Here is a 25,438-nt window from a genome sequence, read left to right on the forward strand (position 1 = left end):
TTATTTGTTGGTGAAGCCCTTGGGAATTGCTTGGGAAGAGATGTGTTACTATGCTCCCTTGGACTGTGCTACCACATGGATGCTCAGCTGTTGGGCAGGCTGCCGAGCTGGTTACCCTAAATACGTGTTCATAGCTCAGCCCATCGCTATGACACCCCCATTATAATGAAGGGGGCTGTGTTCACCTTCAATCCTGCTGCTGCATCCTTTGATAGCAAGTAAATTGGTTTTATTCATATTTCATCCCTGGGACAGCAGTGATGCTCCATCCTTGCCGTAATGCGGAGGTAATGGAGGCAGCGCTGGCTCAAGGGCATTGTTCTCAGGGCTGTCCATCACAGAAACATGGAATGGTTTATGTTGGAAGGACCTTAAAGATCATCTCTTTTCACTCACCCTACCATGGGCAGGGACACCTTCCACTAGACTTGGTTGCTCAGGGCCCCATCCAACCTGGCACCCTGCTCCTTCTCAGCTGCTACATGAAAAGTTTGCTTGGTGCTTGAGCAGAGAATTCCCCCGCCCCCCGCCCCAGTGGGATTGCTCCCGGGGCTTTGCTCCCCGGCTGCGTGTGTAAGCTCGCTTATCTTTGGAAAGGCACGGCGGCACTGACAAGTGGTGCAGGAGATGGGGGCAGTAGGTGGATCGTTTTTAGCAGCGCGCACGCACGGAGCAGACAGCTTGGGCATGTTCCAAAACACTTCCCACGCCCCCGGGCTGAATTTTAAGAAGCTGGGGCATCTGCACGTTCAAAACGCTCCAGGGTGGGGGGGGGGGGGAAAGAAGGAAAAAAATCCCCAAGGCAGGCAGAGCAGCCAGCGCGTGGAAGGGGCAGGCAGCACCCAAAGGCTGATGTCTTGCTGCAGAAGGGAGTTTGTTGCAAAGGCTGAGCAGCTCCAAGCCGCTCTCTGGAGGGGCAGAGCACAGGTGAGCGTGGAGCCTCGTGGTGCTGACTTGCCTTGCGGCTGCTTGCAGGCTGATCTCGCTCTTGGTTGAGTGGGGGGAATGGGAAGAGGAGCTTGAGTTACCCAGGAATGGTGCCCGGGTGAGTGCCTGTTCCTCCTGTCCATCTGGGGTGGTGCAGCCTCTGAGGAGCTCCCAACCTTTGGGGTCCCCAGAGCCATGCAGTAAGATGGGGGTTAGTGGGGGGATAGAGCTGTCTTCCTTATGGTGATGGGAATGTGCTCATCCTACCTTTAGTGTTTCCAGGGGCTGCCTGGGATCCTGCCCATTGATAGCAGGAGGTGCCCCACTAATTTCTTTCTCTGGGGCAGCCCTGGAATGCAGGATCAGCCTCATCCCCTTCTGCAGCTCCTGGGGAAGCTGAAAAAAGCAGGCAGTGAACAGGAATTGACGCTGGGAACATGCAAGCCCTGAGCTTGCACTGGATGGCTGAAGGCTATTTCAGCCCTACCCTGGGCTCCCTGGGGCAGGGTGAGATATCCAGCCCAAGAGGGGAACCTGTGGAGGACAGCCTATGTGTACAGTCCAGCAAAATCTTAGATCCTCTGGAGTGATGATCCGGCGTTCATTTCTGAGTCCTGGTATAGCTTTGGATAAGTAGCTTCGGGCTGTGAAGGTTGGGAGGTTTCGGTGCTGGGTGCCCAGTTTACATGCTGAAAGTAGCCCCGGCTCTTTCTCTTGCTGCTTCCTTGAGATCCAAGGTCTCTGCTCCTGGTGATATGGGCCCTTGGAGGTCTTGCACTGGAGCATCAGGAAGGAATGAGCGTAAATCTGGAGAGCCTGAGCTGCCTTCTGCATTCCTCAGATTACTGAGTCGGTCTGTGCTCTGCGATACAGGGATGGGGAACGTGCCCATCTGCACGGAGAGCTGCTGGTGAGGAAGATGCTGGCATGACATCCTGGCAGCCTGAAGCCATCCTCGCAGGGTGTCTGGGCTCTGATGGCTCCCTCCCATCTCACTGGGCCAGGCACTGGGGGATGCTCCTCCCGGCATGTCACGTGCCAGAGGGGCATCGTCCCAGCACTCCGCTGTGCTGCCTCCCGTGCTGCTCAGCACACGGTCACCCTGGCACTGGGCATCTTGCACTGCACCCTTCTGCTCTAACAAAGCTGGTGGCTTATTTAAATGTGACTTTTGCCTGGTGGCAGCAGCTGGCAGTGAGGAGACTGGGAAACTCGTGAGGAGGAAAAAGTAGAGAAGTCCAGGTGTGGAGAGCTAAATGTCTCCAAGCTCAGAGCTCTTTTCCTTTCATTTTGGGAAGAGAAGACTTCTTGGGAAGCCTCTGCTTCCTAGGCGTCCTTCCAGAAGATGCTGAAGCAGACTCTAAATTATGCACTTTGTAAGTCTCTTGGTACCAGCAGAAGTAGTGCACGCCACTGTGTCTTCATCCACCTGGTAGCCTCGTAGCAGGGAGTGTCCTCTTGGCAATGGATAAGTTTCTGGGGTCCTTCTGTCCCTTGTCCCTTGGGTGGGCAGGGCTACCTTTGCACCTCTAGCACCCAAGGGAGGAGAACAAGGCTTTCCTAGCTGTGGTGCTAAACACAAGATGCTCTGCTGTGTGCCCCGGGGCGAGGAGGAGGAGGGGGAGGAGGAAGGCAGACAGTGATGGGGATGGACCCAGGGGGTTTCTGCTAATTAGCGGTGTAACTAGCCGTGGCACAGCCTGGCTCCTGGCAGATAATTACCTTGCTGGGTGCAGAAAGACTCGCTGTCCACAGGGACTTTAAAACCTCCCCATTCTTGAACTTATTTGGGAAAGGCAACTCAAAAAGAATAACATGGATATATATTTTAACAGAGCTATTTCTGCCAGGCAGGCAGGCCAATTTGTTACTGAGGTGACACATTTGGTTTTAACTAAAAGAATCAAGTTTTTTTGGTCTTTTTTTCCTTTTTCAGTCCTTAGGGCAGGGGGTGGCTAAGCCATGGGAAAACTGGGGGGCCGCACGGCATCAGGCTGGTGGTTCTGGCTTCCTCGCAGATGAGCATTTCTAAGTTCATGGGTGTTTCAGAGAGCAGGGGGAGAAAAATAAATCTGGGAATGATCCCGATCTGCTCATTGCAGCTCGGTGAGATTTCCACGGAGCCGGGGTATCCTGCCATCCCTGTGCTACCGTGGCTGTACAGACGCTGCCTAAGGGCTGCCGGGAGTCCTGGCCACAAGGCTGGCTGCTCTGCCGCGCTGGGGACGGCCCCCAGCAGCTTCCTCGCAGGTCCCCGCCAGGAGTGCCGGGGCTTTGCCGGGCAGTGCTGTCCCTTGTGTGCTTCTTGTGTCTGACGGGTGGGATCGCTGCCGGCCAAGAAGCATCTGTGCTCTCCTTACACCTCACACTGGGGCCAGGGACCTCATTAGCTGCCTCCATCTCCTCTCTCCTCTGTTTATCTCCAGTTTTTCAAATGTTTGCTGGGTTTCCTTTTTTTTTTTTTTTTTAAATTTCTTTTCTTTTTCTGGCTTGAAGGGAGAAATGACTGTATGAGTCATGAAGTGCCCTGACAGCTCCCTGTGCACCCTGCCAGGCTCTACCGAAATCGTGGCTGAGGGGGGAGGGCTGCAGTGACTGCCGCCCGCACAGGTCCCATCAGGGGGCACGGGGTGGGGAGTGGGGAACAGGCATCCCAGCCTTTTGCCCCTCGTCACCCAATGTCTGGTTCTCCTTGGGAGAATGGGGGCGCATTGACACAGGTTGGGCAGCAGGGTGGGAACAGCTTGGGATCAAAGCCCGGTGTAACCCTGCCTCTCTCCATTGGCTGTAGTGAATTTGGGGCTGTGCTGAGAGCTGGGGGAAAGGCTCTTGGCCACGTGCACGTGCCTTGTATGGAAACAGACTGACGGAGATGACAGGATTGTCAGGCTAGTGGGCTTGTCCCCATTCCAGTGCACCCAGGATGTCTGCTTCTATGTAGAGTAAGGTCCCTGGGTGGTGCTCCCCTGCTGAAGGAGCGCTGCCACTTGGTACCACAGACCAGCAGGGTGCAGGAGATGGTGATTCCTCCTCCACCTCCTCTGTCAGGGCTGCAGGTGCCAAACTGCTTCTCTCCAGCTGCCAGCCCTGCCTTGGCAATCTCAGTCCCCCTTCCTCCACACCCCATCTCCCTTTGGAAAACCAGCAGTAACTCTTAGTCAGTGCTGTCTCATGGATCATTGCCTTGGAAATCCCAGGGAGAAGGGTGCTTGCTCACAGTCCCGTGTGGCCACTGTGATCCTGTGCAGCCCATCGCCACCCTGGCACTGCTCACTGAGAGGGCAGGGCCATCCCAGCCTCTTCCTCGCCACTCTAGGATGCTCCCAGCATCTTGCTCGTGCTTTTAATAGCTCGAGCCCGTGCTTTCTAGCAGGCTCACCAGCTGACCTGGATATGGCCACGCTGCGTCTGGGCTGAGCTCCCCTGCTCCCTCCTCGTGCTGGGGTGGGCTGGCTTGTTGGTGCCAAGGAGGGGGCCTGTTGCACCCCAGGTTCTTCCTGCAAAGATAGCAGCATCTGTCATCCTGCCCACTCCTGCATCGAGCATTTCCAGGTCAGGCTGGGTAACAGGGATTGCTGCCAGCATGTGCCTCTGGATCTCTGCTCTGTGGGGGTCCCTTCTCTTTAGCAGGCGCTTTTTGTCCCAGATGCTGTTCTACAGAGAGGAAACAGGGACAAATTAGCATCCGTGGCATTTCTGGCTTTCCTCCCCTCCTTGCCTGCCTTCCTCCCCTCCCTTCTCTTTTTAAAGAGATTCAGGTCATGCCTGGAATTAGGGCTCCCTGAACTGCAGTGAAACAGCGTTTAAACTCCTTACCATTGATTTAGATGGAGTGGTTGGGGTTTGGTTTGTCCCCCACCCCTGCCCTCAGCTTCAGATGGGCGTTCACAGCACAGCACATTACTCTTTCTTTCATGGCCTTTGCCACTGTGGGCTACTCTTCCCTGCATAGGTGGGTCTGGGGGCTCTGGGGGGCTGCTCCCCACTTTGCACCCCGCTAGCAACGAGATGCTTTTGACACAGAGACCTTGCAGGAAGGCATTTTATTTAGCCATCTTCGTTTATCGCGGCGCTCCGGCTGGGATTAGACACAGATAAGACAATCAATAAATCCTCCCCTTGGCTGAGATGTGCCGTGAATTTTTCAGGGAAGGGTAGTGAGAGGAGGGCACCCATTCAAAGGCAGCACGACTGGCTGGAGGTGAGGGAGAGGACAGCCAGTGCTGTGAGATGGTGGCACAGAACGGACCCTGCCCCGATCCCACTGCCGGTTTGTAAGAAGGCGTCTGTACGTGGTGGAGGAGAGAAGAAACCCTGTGCTGCTGCTGCGGCTGGTGTGACTGTGCTGCTGGAGAAAGTAGGTCAGGCTGTGCTGCAGAGCCTGGCACGAGCCCCCAGCACAGCAGGGCACCCACCTCTCCCCAAGCACCCCCTCAGCTGCTCTGCTCACAGCCAGGCACAGCCAACCCCATGCCAAAGGAAGCCACGGGCGGGGCTGAGTTGGCATCAGCTCCTTTCCCTTGTGCCTGGGCTCTTTGCCTCTGTCCAGTGGTGGCTCTGGGTGAGGGTGGCAGTGTGGGATCTGTGCAAGGGGAGAGGCAGAGCTGGAGGGAGGACAGAGCGGGAGGGGATGCTGTGCTGCATCTCCCCTGTCTGCCTCCTGCCTGCGTCCCTCAGCCGGCCTCCTGGCTCAGGTGCAGATTTGGAGGCAGGAGGGATGCCCTAAGATGCAACTCCAGCATCAGGAGGGAGCAGCCTCTTCTCCATCTCCCCAGAATTTTGGGGTCTCCCATTAGCTGGGGGTGGACAAAGCTCAGGAACAGCATGACCCTCCTCCTTCTGAGAGTGTGTTCTGCATCATCAGGGAGATTTGGGGAGGAAGAAAAATGGTTAAAGGCAGAGTTTAACACCTAAATCTGCAGGGTGTCTGTGTGCCTCACAGGGCTCTCAAAGCCTCCCTCAGAGAGGAAGGGGGGACAGGACAGAATGAATGATGGGGATCCTGTGGGTAGGGCTCAGGTGGGGCTGGAGGATGTCCCAGCTTGGCTCAGGAGGATGGCTCAGGTTATCACCACTTCCAGGAAGGTTTCTTGGCTGCTGGGGACAGGGGAAAATTAAGATGTTCTTCCAAGACAGAGATGTTCCAATTGCAAATCTGGAGCATTGCCCTGGCGCAGCACTTTGCTGTAGCTGTAGGAACCTGTTGTGAGATGGAAGGAAACTTTGGAACGGTCCTTGCCATAGAACATGGCTGGGTTTCTGCTCCTGGCCACGCTGTGGGGAGGGATGCTGTGGGACTGGATCACGGACACAGGAGCATGGCTTGCTGCAGCCAGGGCATGGGACTGCCAGGCTCAGAGAGGTGACAACCCCATGCTAACATGGCTCTGGTGGCATCAGGACCACGACCCAGACTGCAGAAGTGGGCAGGGACACTGTGTCCTCCAGCAAGGACCTGGTCTGATCCAAGAGGGCTGGTGGTGAAGACGCAGTGAGCCAAGCAGGGAAAAAATTGAGTGTGTACATCACAGGCAGGTCTGGGCTTTATTGATTTTCAATGAAAGGCTGTGTCATGAATTTTTCTCTCCCACTGTATTTGCTGCAAAGTTGCATCTCATCTCGAAGCTAACCACTAACTAGAGAGCTCATTTTTCCCCCTCAGGAGATGCCCTGGGGGGAGGCAGGTTTGCACGTGGTCTTTTTAAGTGTGTGATGGATGCAGCAGCTTTACTAATCCAACACCAGAAGAGAAAGCCGGTATTAGCAGCAGAAAATGTTATGTCCAACACTTCAAGTGACTTACCGTGAAGGGGTTGCATGTGTGATGCATCTTATTTGATGGGCTGCTCCAGGATCCATCTAGGAATGGTGTCCTGCTGTCCCCAGGAAGGACAGGGCATCAGCTGAATGTTGTCACTGTGTTTGCTGGTTTGCCTTTCCTTCCAACAAGGGGAAGACTCTAAAAGAGAGGGAACATAGTCCCTATGGCAAAACCCTTTTGGAAGCTGCTGAGACATCCTGTTGCATCCTGCTTTTAAACTGGTGTTCAGAATTTGGAGCATCTCTTTAATCTTGAAGTCGTTGTTTTTAAACATTGAAGAACATTTGGGAGCGAGTATAGCTCAAAATGTTTTAGAAGACATTTCTCCCCATCTTCAGAAACTCTTACAGATCTTTTTTTGCCTCCTGATGAATGTGTTGAGAATCTGAGGGAAAGCACTGAAACCGGCTGAGGGGTTTAAAAACAGAAAACCAATGGAGAAAGTTGGAAAGGCTTAGGATGGGTTTCTCTGGAAAAGAGGTAATGGAAAGGAGATGTTTGGCTAGCAGGGAGGCGATGGAAAGATGTTTTGTCCAGTGTTGGGTAGCACTGTGCAGTGAGATGTGCACCACAGCAGCTCATGTCCTCACAGGGAGAGGCTGGGAAGTCTTGCAGGGTTGGGAGTTTGGTTGGGAATGCCCTGGAAGGGTTAACTCTGGTGCCTGGATGTAGCTGGATGCACAGAAGCTGAAGTGGAGCAGTATGCAAATCTATCCACTTTCATAAACTGCTTAATTAGGCGAATGTTAATGAGACGTTAATTACTGTTGTGCCGGCGAATCCCACGGAACGGAGATTATGTTTCTCTTCAAACATCCAGTCTTAATTATAACTTGCGCTTAATTCCACTGTCTTGCTTGGGACGGAGCTGGGTAGGGAGGATGAGGCGCCAGCTCCCATGGCTGCCCGCCCGCAGTGCGTCTCCCGTCCCTGCCCACGCTGCAGTGGTGGCTGTGGATGCGCGGGGATGGAGCTCTGGTGGTGGCTCCAGAACAGCAGAGGTGGCCTGGGGACGGTGGCTGAGAATGCCTCCCCTGCAGCCATCTCTTTGTGCTTGGGTCCAGCCTGGCAGCAAACCCTCCAGGTGCATGTTGTGAGCAGGTCAGGGTGGAAAATCTCACGTCGTGTGTAAAAGCTCCCATCCTTTTCCTTTGTGGGCTTGGGAGGTCCCCGTTGGTGCCCTGTGTGTGCTCCAGGGATGCCACATTGCTCAGCTCCAGAAGTGGTGGCCCCAGACTGGGGCAGGGGAGCCTCTGGGGATGTGAGCATCCAGCATGTGCCCAGTCCCCTTCTTCCTCACTTTCTGTTTCTACCTGCCTTGGCCTTCCCAGTTGGATTGCAAATGCATTCTGTTACCTGTGCTTTGCAGTTCCTATGGTTTTTATGGTGAATTGCCAGAGGTCTTGCTCCCACAGTGCCTGGCACATGTGAATATTTTTAAATTATGGCTTCAGCTTGGAGGTCAGCAAGAGACCACTGCAGAGGTGAGCAGAAAAATGGCATCCCGTTTCCCATTTGAACAGCTATTATTATTATTTTTCTTTACATGGCTTTTATTAAAGTTCAGGATAATATAACGCTTTCAAATGAGGTGATACTGAGCCATGGAATGTGCACCCTTGGGTTTTTGGCTGGCTTTCCTCTGTGCACAGCTGGTGGCTGCTCTGGGCTAACCAGGAGGTTCCCTGGGGCGTTGCTCATTGCTGCCAGCCAGGTAGCAGAGAGGACAGCATTGTAAGGCTGACACATGAGGCTTGGTCTCCATCAGGGCTTTTTTGGTAACAGTAGGGAAGATTTCTTCCAGTGGTCAGTCTCTTTTTTCCCCAGGGAGGTGTTTGCCTTGCCGCTGCTGGTGGTGGGAGAGCCCACGGGCTCCACTCCTCCTGGCACGAGCTCAATGTCCTTCGGGTCCCCAGCAGACAGGATTTTAGTCACACACTATATCTGCATGCCTCAGAGCTTGTTGCCAGAATGCTGCAGCTGAGAGCAGTGGAAATCATCATCTCGGGCCCTCTCTGATGGCCAGCAGTGTCTGGGGAAGCCACTCCAGGGTCAGAGTCACTTTGGATTTCCATTGTGTGCCACTGAGAGAGCATGTTGTCCCCCGAGCGATGATTCTCCACATTGGGTGTTTTCAATTACAAAGGGTGTCAGCTTAGGTTTAGTTTCCTGTGTTTCTTTTCTTCCCTCTGTTCCGACTCTGCTGTTTGATTTCCAGACAGGTTTGATATTTCCTCTTCCAGCAAGCCGGCAAGCCCCGGGGACTTTTGTGGGCGGCTGGCTCCGGCGCCACTCCTTTGATTGCAGGCAATGTCCCTCTGCGAGGGATGGGCTGGGCCCTGGGCTGGAGGACCAGGAGCAGACAGGCTGGGGGCTGCACCCATGGCAGCACCCAAGGGGGTGGCACCGCTTGGGCTCCAGCCAGCTCTGCCTGCCTCCTGCAAAAATCGTCCGAACATGAATTTTTTAATCTCCTAAAAAGCTTTTCTACCAGAAGAAATGTGTCCAGCAACCAGGGATTTTTGCCTTTTTTTCTTCTCCTCTGCATTCTGCATCTCTCAGTCTTGAAGTCTCTGTTAATTAATTAAGAATTAATTCGTTGCAATTCCTTTAATTTTTAAAAATGGCAGGATCCAGCAACATACCTCCTCACCGAGCTGCCTGCTGCTCCCTCCTCCCCTCTTGCAAAGCAAATCTCGAACAAACAGAGCCCTGCTGCACAGTCAACAGCTGCGTGGGAGGCAGAGCCAGCTCTTTGCATACGATTCCAATCAAATACAGCGTGTTGGGGAAACATAGGGGACACCAAAGCCAACATGAAGGGGACTAAGAGAGGCTATTGCCTGCTTCGAGCCCCTGCTGCTGAGATCCCCCTGTCTGTTGGTGGCTCCTGTGCTGCTTTTTGGAGCCCAAAAATGCTACGAGCATGTGCTGGCAGGACCAGGTGCTCCAGTGCAGCCCCACTGGATGCCAGCACCTAGGGTGGGTACCCAAGGGGAGCATCACGGGCAGAGAAGCAGAGCCCCACACCTTAAAGCCTTAAAATAAAATAAAAGGAGGAGAGAGGAGAAAGGAGTGTTTGGCTCAACAGAGTGTCCAAATTAACCTTATTGTGCTGGGAGCTGGGCGTGGGGTAAATCCATGTGCACAGTACCATGTGTCTTTGCTGAGTGAGATGTTGGGCGATAAATGACTGTTTTTCATACGTCATCATGGCCTGACAGAGGTGGTGCAAAGGTGATAAATGCAAAAGTTTGAGTTAACTTTTAGTTGTAGTTGTCTCTCCTTAGGGGGAAATGAATTCCCTTTACTGCCAACCGTTGGGCTTGTGCAGTTGGGACCGTTCTTGCCCTTAATTTTTCTTTTCTATTAATGCCTGATAATTTGTTTCTTGTTTGCCTTCACTTGCCAGGTTGATGGCACTGTACCACTCACCTTGTCTGGATGTGGGGCTTTCTCGCTAGTGCTGAGTGTGTGCAAGGGGATGTTGGTGGGGGACAGAGATGCTCCTGGAGACATCAAAGCAGGGACACTGTGCAGAAGGGGATGCTCGGGGCTGTGGGAGCAAAGCCCTGCTCCACCAGGCAAGGGAGGGGAAAGCAGTTGTTCCCCAGCAATCAGCCAGAGTCAAGAAAGCAGGTCTTCAGCAGGAACCTGCAATATTAAATAGTCTTTTAATGAAAAATACATCTGCTGTTGAGCTGTCTTGCGGCCCAAGATGCGGGTGTGCTTTTTGGTTCCGCAATGGTTGCTGCAGGACCTTTTATTTTACAATATTTGAAACAAAACTGGAATCTATTTTTAATCCTTTCTCTTTCCCCCCTTCAGTCTTCTCTTGCCACTCAGCTGTTGTGCTAAAAGCTCAGTAAGGGTTTGGGAGAGTCCAAGAACCAGGCTGGGTGCCCAGCTTAGGGCAGGAGGACAACCCATCCCTGCATGGCCCCTTTGCCCAGTGATCCTGGCTGAGGCCATTCCACTCAGGGCTTTGCAAAGACAGGCAGATCTGTGGCTGACTGCCATTTAGTAGCTTTAGCTTTTCAAGGAGGGAGGATTTTTTTTTTTTCCCTGCCAGATTCGGGGCAGACCAGGCAGGATCTCCTCAGCCTGGATTTCAGATTGTCTTATGGCAATTCTGCCTGGAGGCAGAGGTAAAGGCTGGGTCACAACAGTTTGCTCTTTGCTAGTGCTTTTCACACTGGGATTTTTCAGCAATTCCCCAGAGGAACCAGCCATTGAAGAGCCCATCCTGCTGGTGAGGAGCAGAAGGGGCTGAGGTCCTGTGCGGGGTCTTTGCTGCCAAGGCCTGCTGCTTGATACATTTTAGCATCCTCAGAGATGGAGTTTGTGCGTTTGGGCAGTGCTGGCCCTGCCAGTGCCATGGGCAGCCCCCAGGAGCTGTCTTGCCTTTCCTGCCGCCGCAGAGGCCCCATTTATCCAGAGCAATGCGTGACCTTACAAAAATAACAATAAAGAAAAGGTATGTGAGAAACATCTGTGAAATAATAACAAGATCCCAGGAATGGAGCTGCTTTCATCTGGAAGCTCTTTGCTGACTGTGAGTTGTTTCTGTCCCTCGTTAGAGAGGGAGCCAGGCGGCGATGCCCGCTCAGATCTTTCTTTACTTTCAAGATCCCCCCATGGCATCCTGCAGGCCAGTGAGCCTGGCCCCTGCCAGCACATCCCTCCTGCTGCTTGCTGCTGTTCTGGTTTTTAATCCCTATAATCAGCCCCGCATCCAAGCCTGGTGGCAGTGGGAGAGCTGGGCTCATCCTGGGCTGTTGCGCTTCCCTGCCACCTTACATCCCAAGTGAGAGATGTGGAAGGGCTGGGAGCTGTGGAGTATGGAAACCCCATGTCTGGCCTGGCTTTGTAAGACTGAGCTGCCAGCTTTGCAGCCAGTCACCTCCCAGCCAGGGTAGATGCTGCTTTATTCTTGTGCCAGGTCTGGTCCAGACCCCTGGGGAACACCCAAGCAGTGCAAGTGCTGGCAGGCACTGTGAGCCTTTCTAGCTGGCTGGAAAACATCCACCAAGACATCATTTCTTGGGAAAAATCTGGTTTGGCCAAGCTAAAACACTTGTGGGACTCTGTGTTGAAACCTGAGAAGGTTTTTTGATGCTGTCACATGTGTGCAGAGGAGTGTGGACTCTCAGGGCTGGACTAGGGGAGAGCTGCAGAGCCCCAGAGCAGGGTAAAACGTGAAGGGACTGCACTGGCAGGTTCTGGGAAGCAGGAAGGAGGATGGGGGACTCTGGACAGATGGAAAGCCCAGTGCTGGTCGTGCCTTGGGCAGAGCTGGTGTTTTCAGTTGAAGTCTGTGTTGCTCTGGCCTGCTCTGCCATCTGCCTGGCTGTTAACGTGTGGTTATTTGCACATGGCTTGTAAGGGCTTTCAGCATTGTCCCTAGTTGGACTTCTCCTATAATAAAATAATTTTGCTGCTCTGGAAAGAGGCTCTTCTGCAAGCGAGGATTAAGGTGTATTTCAGTGTTTGCCTGTTGGTTCGTGGCATGAAGGGATGGGCGGTTGAAAGGTGCTGCTTCTGATTTTGAGGCTCAGTGGTTGAAATGCCTCGTGTTGAGCTCAGGAGAGGAGGGATTTCATGCAAGCTGCTGGAGTTAAAAGTGGGGTTCTGCAGGAGGAACTGTGTCAGACCCAGGTTACATTGATGAGGTGGGGTGGGGGTCTTGCAGGCTCGTTGTCACCTTGGAGGTGAAGGGAGCAATGTGCCTGTGAGCATCCGAGAGGATGTTTGTACGCTGGTGTTAACATCCATAACGTGATTTCAGGTGTGAATACACACATTTACACTGCTGTACACGAGAGCAGGATGTGGCCCAGGGCCTTTAGTGGGAATGCAGGAGGCCAGAAGCAGAGTGTTTAAAGGCTAATGAAGAAACCCTAGAAAATTATTAGCTTTGCAAGCAGCATTCCTGTGTGCTGGAAACAGGGGTATTATGAAGTTCACAGTAGGCCCTTGGAGATCTTTGGAGCAAGAGTGATCCGTGTGCCACACAGTGATATTATTGGAAAGGGTGGCTTCACTGCCTATCATCTGTCTTTGTTGAGTTAGCTCCATGGACCATCGCCAAACACAGTGCATCTTTCCCTTGGCCGCTGACAACCCACCTACTTGGAGTGGGTGATGATTTTTTTGTTCCTCAGCTCAGCTGGAAAAAATGAGTGTCCTTGTGGGAGGGTGGGAAGAGAGAGCATTGCAGGGTGACATCCCCCAAGGAAAGAAGCAGATTGCTGGGCTTGGGTGTCGGCTGGAGCAATGTTCAGTGTCCCACTGCCATCTCAAGGTGGTCCTGTTCGGCTCCTGCAGACTGTTGGGTTGGGGCATCACTGCCTATCAGGCTTGGTGAACTCCTCCCCCCCAAGCTACTGAGGGAGCTGCAAGCAGTGGCAGAGACTCCTGCCTTCACTCGTGGCAGGTGTGGGGATGCTCTTGCTTGGCCTGAACCCATCCCAGGGCAGCCAGGCTCTCCTTGCTGTGTTGCCACTTCTCTGAGGCTCACCCCAAGCCAGCGTTCCCGGTGTAGGTGTGGCACAGGATGAGACGTAGTTCCCTTCTTGGCTTCTGATGCTGTCAGGGCGAGGAGTGCTTGCCATGCTCCTGATTGGGATGGGAAGCTTCCTTTGGACTTGGCACTGTGTCTGTGCATCCCTGCAGAGCTGTGCTGCTTGGGGGGTGGCTCCCCAGGGCTCTGACAGCAGCCGTGCTGGCAGTGCCTGCGGCTGCCAGCCTTCCCGCTGCTGCTCCAGCCACGGATTCCCCTCTGTGCTGCTGCTAACGTAAATTCCCAAATCCCCTCCATGTCAGACGTGAAGTGGTTGCTTTGCAATGAATTAGGTTGTTAGGGTTTTTTAAAGAAAAAGTCTGGAAAGCATCCCTTTGGCCCCAGAACCACTGCCCAGAGGAGAGGAGCAGGTGGGGGGAAGATGCCATGCAGGGAAAGAAGAGATATCAAATGGAGACAAGGGATGTGGGAGGGGAAGATTGCACTGGATGCCTCCCCTAGCACTGAGCATCCGTCCTCCTGTGCCAGCAGCCCCACCACTGCCAAGGCTAGAGAAAGTTTGCATTAGGGGTGTGATGCTGCTGGGGCTGCCCATCCTTGGCTGCCTTTCCCTTGCAGGAACGCTGTGGAGGAACCAGAATTCTGATTCCCTGGGGACTTCTGTGAGGGCAGCATCTCTCCGGGTCAAGGGTTAAATCCATTACAGAGAAGCACTTGGGGGAAAGCCCTGGACTCGATGCACATGGAGGCTGATGCATTAAAACCATTTCCTGTGGAGATCTCCCACTTGGCAGGCAGGGAGAGGGGTCGGGCACAAACCCACCCCTGGAGCTACTCCGGTGCTAATGGCTTGCCTTGCTTGCAAGCCAGGAGCAGCCTGGTTACCAGCCTGGTGCCAGCTGGAGAAAAAAACCCTTCAGCCCCCAGCCCCTCCGAGGCCCGAGGCATCTGAGACCTTTCCCTGTGCCCTGCCGTCAGTTTTGTGGGGCTGAGCGGTGGCCTGGGGCCGTGCTGCTGCTCTACCAGCAGGTTATCAAACCTGAGGTGGTTTTCCCAACCATTTCAGTCCCAGCTGCAAGTGTTTTGCAAGGAAAAATATCCATTTACAGTGTTCCCGAGCAGCTCTAACCATAAACAATACGTGGGTCCCTGGAAGGTCACGTTTTCTTGCTGCAGTCCAGCACCCGGCTGGGACGGCTGCCTGCATATGAGGTACAGGCAGGTGCAGGCAGGCATGCTGTGCCACTTTCTTCCTAGGTGTTGCCTAACAAATGACAGGATGCAAATAGTCTTAAAAAACTTGCCAGATGAGTAGCCCTTTCCCAGAATGGGTGCTGGAGTCGAAGCAGCCATTCTGATTTGCTTTGAAAAACATGTGTTTTTCACTCTTCGTGTATTTTCCCCTTCTCTTCCCTTCCATCTTGCATCCCCACACACTTCCTTTCATTCCCCTCCTTCCTCCTCCTTTTCATGAGCTATTTTCAAATGCTAGGAAGGGCGAGATCTGAGGGGAGAAGGAGTAACCGAAAGAAAAAAAAAAAAAAAAAGGGTGGTAAAATTATTTCACACATTTACGGGGAAAAAAAAAAAAGACGTGGGTGTGGGGAAAGAGAACAGCTCCAATTCCCAGATGACAAAAAGCAACTTCATTCATTTCCCGACGTAATTTTATCAGGTAGGAAGGTTTAGTTACATTTCTGCAGCACTACAGTTCCCAGTGATGGCCTAGGGTTCCCAGGTTGTCCCTCCTGCTGTGCTGCCCTGAGCTGGCACAGGTTTGGTGATGGGGCTTTGGTACCAGGAAGATGAGGCAGGAGGATGCCAGGTGGAGGGAAAAGTAAGGATGAGCTTCTGGAGAACATGGCTTTTGGATTAAGCCAAACTCGGCCCTGGGAAGGGTATGGGAGATGTTACAAATATCACCAGCTTCACAGGAAGCATTTCTTGACACGTGGGCAGTATGTTGGATGGTTTCCTGTGTTTAATAAATAGGATTAAACCCAGCGACAACAGTGCTCCCTGGGAACTAGGAGTTTGGGTTGTGATAAACTTTTTAGATGGCAAAATCTCTTTATGCTCAATTGTTTTTTCATTTCACTGGGAAAACTGGAAATAACTGTTTTGGCTTGTCTGAACCGTTCTTTAAACATGATTTGTTTGTCTCACTGGCCACACCAACTCATAGCCACTGGGAAAAGGGAAGAAAAAACCCAAATCCCCAAGGAAGCTTTTCTGAGTAGCTCACTGCTGCGATGCTGAAGGTAGTGCTGGAGGACTGAGGCTCTGGCTGTCCCACATTGAAGTCCTGTCCCCTTCACGGTATGGAGCTTTGGAGAAGGCCCCCAATGGGAGGAGGTTGGGGACCCAGCAGCAGGCATTAGCCTGCCTGTCTCCCTGTGCATGGGGCCAGGATCTTGCAGCAGGCTGGCATTTCACACTTTGGCGAGGGTGACATTTTCTTTGCAGCTTTTCCATGTTCGAAAGCTGGCATTTCACCCCAAGAGGAAGCTGGTATTTATAAGGCAGGGCACTGGCATTTCATTCATTGTTACCATCCAGTGATTCAGACAAGGTCTCTTAGCCAGAAAGGTCAGCTGGGTCTCTGCTGTTCTTTGCTGCTTTTCTTTCTTTTTCCTTTTTTTAATGCCCTAAGGGAAAGAGGGAAAAACGAAGCCACGCCACATGCCAGAACTGCTGATTGCCATTTTTCTTGCCTTGAAAATTAAGGTCTGCTATGCTACATAAAAGCTAGGACTTTCCAAAGTCCATCTTGCAAGGGTGTCTTTGGTAAGGTCCTTATTTCGCTTTAAGTTCCAAAGGTACAACCCCAAGCCTGGTGCCAGGGCAGTGTGGGGCAGCATTTCCCCCAGTGCTGTGTCAGTGCTCACCATGCTCTAGTAATACTGCATCATGGGTTTTTTTGGAGCTGGATCTAATATGCTTCAAAAAACCTAAAACTGCATCTTTTCTGGCCAAACATCAGATTTTGTCCCCAGGGTTGCTCTGGGGATGGTGATGTTGCATTGCCTCTTCCAGGGACAAGGGGCAGGATGGGAAAATCAAGTGTGGGTCCCCGCTGTGACTCTGGGGCTCTTGTTGGACTGGGGCAATCTAGACACTGCCAGGGCCTGGGAAACAAATAAAATCAATAAGAAGCTGTTAAATTGTGCCTGAACCTCACTAGGAACAGCGTGGGGAGTGCTGGCTGCAGAGATGTATCTGCTGCCACTCCGCGGGCTGTGGCACATTCATTAAGCATCTTGAAGATGGATACACCCCCCAGTTCACCTCCTGCGAAAGCCTGGGAATTTATTTCCTCCTGAACCGTGCCATCAATCACCGGTGACAGCACCGCCTCGGCACCACGTGGCTCAGTCGCCGAACAGCTGGAGAGGCATCGGGCTGGCTGCCCTGCCACATCGGGAGGGGGCTGCCTCGGACCCCCGTGCCCTCGCTGTGGGGAGGGGGATCCCATTCCCTTGCTCTCAGCACAACTGCTGGGAGAAAGGCTGTCCCACGCTGCAAATGCCTTTGTGCACCTTTTTTTGTGCTATTCAGAACTGCCTTGTGCCTACCTGCAGCTGGTACCTGCGTCCCTTGGCAATTCAGTGCTGTCTGCATCCATCTCTAACCCCCAAAGGCCAGCGGCGGGGGAAGATGGTTCCTCATCTGCTCTCCCCTCTGTGCATCGCCCTGTGGTCCTGGCCCCTTCCTCAGCACCCTGGCTCTGCTCCCAGCCGTGCATTCCGTGCTTGCTGGGTGAATTCTGGGAGCTCCCAGGGCTCCGCACTATGTGTGTAAATGCAAGAGCCTGAAGTCTTGGCAGAAGAATTTTGCCGTGCCTGGCTTGATGCTTTTAGCTTTGATCGGAGCACCCAGACACAGGAGCAGGACAAAGCCAGCGATCCGGGGCAGTGTGCAGGATGCTGACTGATGCCTGAGCTGCTTTGCTTCCCCTTTGCTGAGCTGCTTTGCTCTGTGATGTCCTGGACTGGAAGGATGTGACAGGTCCACTTAGCAGGAGGAAAGACCTGCTGGAGGGGGCTGAGTGACCCTTCTGCCCTGCACTCAGCACCCTTGGCCCAGCCCTGTTGGACACTGTGGCCACCCCTTTCCTTCCTGGCACGGACATTTCACCCTCCAGTGCCTTCCTCTGTCAGCCAAGCTGCACATTACTTCAATTTATGCAGAGACCTGAGTTTTACTTCTTCCTGTAATTTCTTCTGATGCATTTAATTTTTTCCCCATATCATCTAGGAACCTACAGATTATCCAGTAAGAGCAGAATGAAGACTTGTCAACCTTTCTTACGTGCTCCTTGAGATGAAAATAACTTCCTGAACCCCTTATAATGCTTTATTTTCGGCTACTTTCTGTTACTCTGAGTATAATTTGACTGACTAAAGGATCTTGAAGCTAAGAAGAAAAAAAAAAAAAGATAAAGTAGACTAATAATAATAATGGTAAAAACTGCTCCCGAGAGGCTGATAAGGGCCTGGAAACTCACACACAGGCACTGCCTGTCAGGGCAGGTGTGAGCCTGCTTTTGTTCCCCAGCTCCATAAGCCAGTGCTGGGAGTAGGGACAGCCAGTCTCTGCAAAAAATGGGATGTTTTTCAAGAGAAGAAAGATATTGTGTCCCCTGTGATATGGAAATGAGCAGGGAGGTAAGGGCAGGGAGAGAGGATTTCTGATGGTAATGAGGCTTTACACTGTCTTTCTTGCCTTGCCTCCATCCCTCCCTTTCAACTGTAGGATGGGGTTTCAAAGGCTGTTGTATTCTTTTCCTTGGATTATTTGTCATGCTTTTTTTAAGCTTGCCTGTTGTGGTTTTTAAAGATAAAAGGTGGGAGCCGCAATGAAGGGAAATTTTGTGAGGGCTGGGAGGTGCTTCAGGGGTTATGGTTGCTGATGTGATCGTGCTATGGGCTCTCATAGGTGGGTTAGCTGGGCTTAGGAATGCTTTTTCTTTCCCATCTTACAAGCCTCAGCACTGCCAGAGGGGGATGTGATCTGCTGTCTAGAGCAAAGGCTGGTGCCATCCCAGAGCATCATGTTACAGCTCTGTAGCACTGGTGGAAACCAGCCCCTTCACAGTTGTACTCCACTTACATCTCTTGGATGTTGCTTGTACACATCCTTATGGCACCTCCTTTGGAGGAACAGCCTCTCTTTCCCTTGAGATGGCTGAAGACTGAGTATTCCTCTTGCTCCTAACTCAGCGGCTGCAATAGTCCTTGTGACAGTCACGATTGGGCCTTATTTTAGTCTGAGTTTGTCTAGATTCAGCCTCCAGCCACTAACTCTGGTCCAGCATTTCTCTGCTGCCTTAAGGAACGCTCTGTATTCTAAACCCCTACCTCATGTGAGAAGCTGTGCCTCTCGATGGAAAGGACTGGATGCAGATTTCTTGTGCAGACATTTTCTGGTGGAAAACTAAGGTTTGGGCTGAGCTCAGTTTGTCAGGTAAAATATGTGCTCTCTGCTGACCAGGTGAAAACTATCTCCTCTGCAAAGCCAGTGCTGCTGGCCCATGGATGTAGCTCCCAGGGAAAGAAGGTGGGAAAGGGACAGCTTGGGTCGAGGGGAACAAGGGTGCATGGAATAATCTGAAGCTGCTTCTGGGCAGTCTCAGGGTTGCTGTTGCCTCTGTGTTGCAGATGGCCACTGAATTCCTGCGTGGCAGGCAGTGCAGTGAGCGCCTCGGCAGGGAGGGCAGCCCAGGCTGAGCTACATTGTCATTGCTTTTTGTCTGTTGTTGATCTGAGGAACTTCACTGAACCTCCCAGGGGAGCTCCCTGCCCCTTCTGCCCTGTGAGGAAGGACCACTGAAATGTGGCTGCTTGCAGAAAGTGCTGATGCAAACCCAGCTGATGCTCTGCTGGGCTTCCGCGGGTCAGGAGGGCTTGCAGGTCAAATCCGCTCTTCATGCAGGAGCTGTAAGCAAAGATGCCTCATGGTGAGCTTTGCTGGTGTTTATTCTGGAGCTCCCTTTTTAGCTGAAGCCCTTGAGCCACACTGGTGTTGCTCCCGCTCTGCCCAGCAGACATTGCTGCTCAGCTGTTTGGTTTTATCCCTCCCTAATTTTATAAGAAGTGACAGTAAATCTATCCCGTATGCACAGGACTGTGGGGGGTGTTTAAACAATCATTCCCATCCAGATGTGGGTGATAGCTTTGGGGTGTCTCTTGGCAATGTGGGTTGGTGCTGGGTATATTACGCCATAAAAGTTAATGTTGAGAGTCTGACATTCAATCCACAAGAGCAGGAGGGCGTTTGGCAGTGAGCTGTGCTGTGTGGGGCAGTCCCATCGCCCATGGGTGCTGGGAGGGTGCCCAAGGGGTGCCGGGGATGTCTCCTATCAGACCTTCCCAGAGACACTGCCATAGAAGGGCTCCCAAGCACAGCCAAGGGTACCCACGCAGTTTGTCTTCACATCCAAAAAGACCATTAGCCTGGGAGGAGGAGGAGGAGGGGGAGCAAGGGGACGGAAGATAGGCTGTGGAATGGAGGATTTGTGGGAAGTTAATGGGCGGTGAATTGGCATTATGCCCCGGCAGGTTCTCATTTCCCTGTCTCTGTGCTGGCTCATCCCCACCCCAGTGTGGGGAGGGACCATCCCCCCTGCCATGGCTGCACTGAGCTGGGCAGGGCAGGGCAGGCAGGCAGTGCCAGCCTCAGGGGTGCCTAAGGAGGGGGATGCACCCACAGCTGGGGGCTGCCCCAGCACGTCATGACCAAGGAGTGCAGGGAGCCGGGGTTTCTGGCTCTGAGGCCTCAGGCACACAGTGGGTGGCAAAAGGGATAAAGCAGAGAAAAATGAGGTTGCTTCGCTGCTGCCCTGCGGGTGATACTGAGGGAGATGCTCCATTTTGAATCAAATCTGGATCAAAGTGGAGATAGCTCCTCTGCTACCTGGGGATGTTTAAGGCTGTGTCTGAGCTCATAACATTAGGGTTAAAGCCATCTCCTTGCTCTGCCTCACTCCTCAATGCTCTCAGAACAACTCAGTATTTGCTCTGCTTCATATTACACTGTCTTGGAGGAGCTGGAGGGAGATTGCCATGGTTTCCCCTCTGGGCAGGAATGGTGGCTGGGCTTGGGCTGTGCCTGCTCTGAACTGGGAAGGATTCTGACTCTATAGGAGAGTTATTTTTGAGACTTCCTTAGATTTGAGGGCTGCAAAGAAGTTTGCTACCCAGCTTCTTGCTCTGGGGCAGGATACTTCCCCCATCAGCTCAGCCTGCAATCCCAGGGCAAGTCCCTGATGAGGAGCCAGGGTGAAGCAGGGCTGGGGGCTGGAAGCACAGTCCAGCCCAGTGGGAAGCATTGCAGCTTTCCTCTCCACGGGGCAGAGAGAGAGACCATTGCCTCAGCCAAAGCAGAAATTTTCTGGTGTTGTTATTAGCTCTCCGACTCGGAGACAACAGCTCTTCTCCCAGGCCTGGAGAGCACTCTCAGCAGCAGCACTGTGACCATTTAAGGCTTTCACTGTGTCCACTGTGCCCTCACCATGCCACACCAGGGAGGGCTCTGTGCTCTGGGAATGTGACAGCAGTGCTTGGCATAGGGTCAGGAGCATCCTGATGGTGGCATGCTGGGTTTGGGAGCCACTGGTGAGGGATCAGCCCTGGGGGTGTGGCTGCAGGGGCTGTGGTCCTGACATCTGCGTTCGCCCTCCTCCATGTCCCTGCTGCTCAAAGCTGAGACCTGCCTGGGGGAGGTCCCCAGCAGCAAGGGGACATGGTGGGATGGTCACCTGCAGGCCAGACCCTGCTTCATCCAGCGGTTTCTGCAAGACCTTTTCCCTGCTCGCATTCCCTTTCTCAGGCCTGGATGGGTGAAATAGATTTTACAGCCCCAAATCCCTTAATCTCCAGCATCCATAGCAGTATTAGCCAGACTACAGGAGTCATATACACACGAATTGCACTCAGAGGAGGACACGCTCACAATTTCATGCTGGAAGGAAACGTGTTATTCATTTTCTCCTGTCTCCCACCCATCTCTGCAGAAGTACATGGAAGCCATGATAGGGATATGTTCAACACGCAGAGAAATGTCACAGCTGAAATACAACATGCTCTCCAGGCAGCCTTGCAGGAGCTGCACGGGGTGACATCTGATGAAAATGGGGCCTAAAGCTCCAGCACATCTAGCTACTAACACTAAGGAAGTTATGCTAAGCAATTAGTATCCTTTATTTCTTTACAATCCTCCCTTTGTTTTTCTTAAGCATTCCTGCTAATACATTTAGCAAGGCTTGCAAAGCCTTTCAAAAAGCATGATCAGTTTGCATAATCGTATCTACAAAATGATTACAAGCACCAAACCTAATAGACTTAAAGCTAGTACGATTACCACTGGGTGGAGCAGGAGGTTATAAATTCCTCTGGCTGCAGATGACCACCCTGGGAGAGTTTCCCACCAGTGTTCTCCATCTCTTTTTCCTCTTTCAAACACGCACCATATTTTGTCCACATTATGGTGTGCAGTGATTAGAATTTTTTTCCCATCAATTCATATATGTTTTAATAGTTCATGTAAGTCACCACGTTGTGATAATTTCCTTACCGGCATTAAGATTAATTCCAGTCAAAATAGGTAACAAGTCTTTAACTAGTGTATAATTAGACTGTAACAACTGGTGGGATGTAACAGGAGCTGTATAATTAAAACCATACCCTATAATTCCAGTAAAGTTACAAATTCAAATATTTGAATGATTACTTGTATGTACAGTAATATCACCTACAAAAATAAAACCACAAAGGGTCCTTAAGAAAACACATCCTTTTCCAACATATATAAGTGTAGTTTTAGGGTTTTCATTGGCATATGTTTCAAAAATGACAAATATTTTGCTCAGTGTCAAGACATGTCTTGGGCTTTAATGGTGTTACTTTTACAAATGAATCCTTGTTGTTCCCATCAACACCAACTATTAGCCATATGTGTCTGCTTTGTGTTATCCATAGTTTATGTTCAGTTGGAAGGAGTATGATCCCATTGTGATTTGAAACAACAATTGGGTATATGGTGTATACTGAAGCATTACATTACTGAGGCAGAAACTGTGACCTTATTTTTATGGGGTCATAACTGTCCAAATACCAGGAGGATTGAAATTCTCTTTCAAACTGAGTTGTGTTGTCCCAAATTGCTTTTCAGATCTTTGTGGGGTAAGGTGCCTTCTTTACCTTCCCTCATGTAGGCACCCTCCTGTGCCACTGTAGAGTGCATCCACAGCTGAGTGTGGATACAGCTAAGAGTGGGTGAAAGATTGCCCTGGACCAATCCAAGTGTCTCTACAATCAGCTGGTGGTCCCTCTTATTAATTTTCTCCCACTGAGGCAATCTATTAGATAAGAGCCATTGATTAGTCCCCAGTACTAATAGAGAGGATCACAATGGGTGTTCTAATTGCTTAAATCACTTGTTGTTGCACTTAGTTTATTTAGGAGTACTTCAACATCTATACCATTTAGGACTCCAAGTCCTGTCCCTGTAGTACCAGTTGCATCCCTTTTTGTTTGCTTTGAAGGGGGCTGAGCAGAGAAAGGGTAGTGAGTCCTGGGTCAACACTTCCACAAGTGACATTAACCTTTACTATTACTTTTTAAACTATTATCTGTCATCTTGTAACAACTGGTGTTAAGTGTTGAGCAGCAAGTGATGTTACTGAGGCAATGAGACCTGTCCCTCCTGCTTCCCTCTGTCAAGGCTAAATTATAAACTTTATCTGATTGACGACTGAAAGTGAGAGCCTTCCCATCAGGTGTTTCAGGAATTGGGAACCTTGTTCCTATGTAATCTAGGAAAACTGTCTTCCTTCTGGATTTTTTTAACTTTCCACTAATCCGGACCATCCATCATTTTTATCCTTAGCCATGCTGTGGCAGTAACAGAGTCAGTAATACCAAGAGTAGTGAGATGTCCCACTCCACTCTTGGTTGATGTGAGAGTTTTTCCAGGAGTCAGTCATTCGTCAGCTGGCTGGCCAGTTACCACCTGCTTGATGTCAGAATGGTGTATCCAACTTTCTTTTCCTAAAATTTTAACAGCAAAATAGGGAGACAGTAAGATGGTATCTGGTCCTTCCCACTTGGGTTCCAATTTGAGTTTCCATGAGAACACGTTAATTAAAATTACATCTCCAGGTTGCATATCAGGTACCTGTATTTCCAGAGGCGTGGGCTGATACCATTAAGCATATTTCTCTTATTTTCAACACCCTTCTGCATATATATGTTGTGTTGGGTCAACCATCCATCAGATGAGACCAGCAGGTATCTGAACTCCTTTAATAAGGCCCTGGGTCATCATTTCATGCTGTGGAGGCCTGGTAACTGATGTATTATCACTAGGAAGTGTACTCATTGAGGCTATGTCAGCTAAAGTATTTCCTTCTCTAATTTTTATAGTGGCCTTGGTATGGGCTGGACAATGTATTACAGCAATTTCTTTGGGTGCTGGGCTGATTCCAGCAGTTGTGTATTTCTTCTCCTTTTGATACTTTTTTCCCCAAGGATGTGAAAAATCCTTGTTCCTGCCATAGCATTGCCATTGTATGGCACACCCTGAGAGCATACCAAGAGGTTTTTGGCTTGTTTCCCTTTTCCCAGATGTTCTGTACATGTCAGGGCTACCAGTTCACCCTGTCTTTGCTGGGAGCGTGCTGTGGTTACGCTAAGCAATTAATATCCTTTATTTCTTTTCAAGGTGAGGAGCCAGTCCCTCATCTTTACAGCTGGGTGTTTGTATGTCCCATGCCTGGTGCTGCTCCTGTTTGCAGAGCTGATAACTGATGGCAGGGAAGACTTTACTGTCTGAGGAATACTTATGCAAACAAGCACAGTGGTTTAATAGGGAACACCCGGAGAAATCTCTAAAGAAAGCGCAGTAAATTCCCCTTCATGTGGATTTATGGAGAGATTTTTCACAGATATTTATGGTTTCCCAGGTGCATTGTTGTGAGTCCTTAGCACTGATTTGCATGGTGTGCTCCAGGAGCTGATGAGAGGAGAACATTGATGGGGCAGCCCCGTGTTCATACCAGGACGGGAGCAGCGAATGGCTCCTTAATCCCCTGGTGAGTTCCCACTGTGTGCAGCAGGTTGCAGCACCCCCAGTGCCAGCTGAGCACCTGGAGACCCTGGAGAGCAGGGCTGGGTGAATTTAGGTGGCCCTGACTAATTTAGATGGTCCTGGTGCAATGCAAGGGCAGGTCACTTCCTTCCTGCTCACAGTGGCACAGCCCTGTCTGAGGGTGCTGCCGTGGGACAACCTGCCCCATCCCACCCCTGCGGGCCTGGGCCCCACCAACACTCCCCAGTCACCCTCCTAAACCACCTGCTGCTGTCCAGAGCCAACCCACTGAACCACATCCCTCTTTCTCTTCCTTTCCAGGTTCCTTGCCTTGCCAGCAGGTCCTTGTAGGATTTCGGCTCTGGTAAGTGCAATCCCTTTCTCCTTGCTGAGTGCATGCCAGTGTGAAAGCATTGTGTGGTGCTGGTGGAGCAGTGAGGCCAGGCACCATCGCTGCTCCCCAGGCAGGTGTAAGAGCCTGAGTGAGCCTCTCTCAAGGAGCCAGCTCCCGGGATGCTTCACCCCAGCACGGATTATTTCCCCGCTGTGTAAAAATAGGCTGAAATACATTTATCACTGCCTTTCCGTAATCCACAAAGGGAAACTGTGTGGGCATCTTTAATCCTTCCTGGGTAAACTTTGTCAGATGGGAATTGAAAACTTCAACTGAGTGATTGGCACAATGATGGCAATAAAAGCCGGGAGGGCTCTGCCACTGGGTGGGACTTGGCGTCCTTTGGAACAACAAAAAGGTGAAGTGATGGGTGGAAGGAGAGCACAGCCTGCCTGGGGACCTTTGCAGAGGAGCCACGCTTAGAGGAGCATTTAGGACCTGGAAGAAATGTAAAAGTCAGAGGTTGCAGTCCTGGTTGCAAGCTAGTGTTGTTACCTGTAACCTTTCCAGGAATGGGCTCCTCTCAGGCCACTCTCTCTGCCACCAGCTACTTGGCTGACTTTCTCCTGGGGGACTCAGTGGGTAAAAAGATAAAATTTCTGGTCTTTCTTGGGCTTCAGTCTCTGTGCCATCCAGTGTTTGATGTTTTCACACTTCTAAAATCCCTATGGGCTTTCTATCCTTT

General features: G+C 51.5%; 1 protein-coding gene across 1 annotated transcript in view; it reads left to right on the forward strand.

The window, feature by feature from the left end:
- LINGO1 (leucine rich repeat and Ig domain containing 1) overlaps window positions 1-25,438 on the forward strand; it is a 154,816-nt gene that overhangs the window by 26,334 nt on the left and 103,044 nt on the right. The window contains exon 3 of the mRNA XM_027712288.2: window positions 24,681-24,723. The gene's annotated coding sequence lies outside the window, so the exon portion shown is untranslated. The remainder of the gene's footprint in view (window positions 1-24,680; window positions 24,724-25,438) is intronic.

The sequence above is a fragment of the Pipra filicauda genome, unplaced genomic scaffold, assembly GCF_003945595.2.
Source record: "Pipra filicauda isolate LSUMZ 115617 unplaced genomic scaffold, ASM394559v2 scaffold161_size1661140_pilon, whole genome shotgun sequence".
Taxonomy (NCBI): Eukaryota; Metazoa; Chordata; class Aves; order Passeriformes; family Pipridae; genus Pipra; species Pipra filicauda.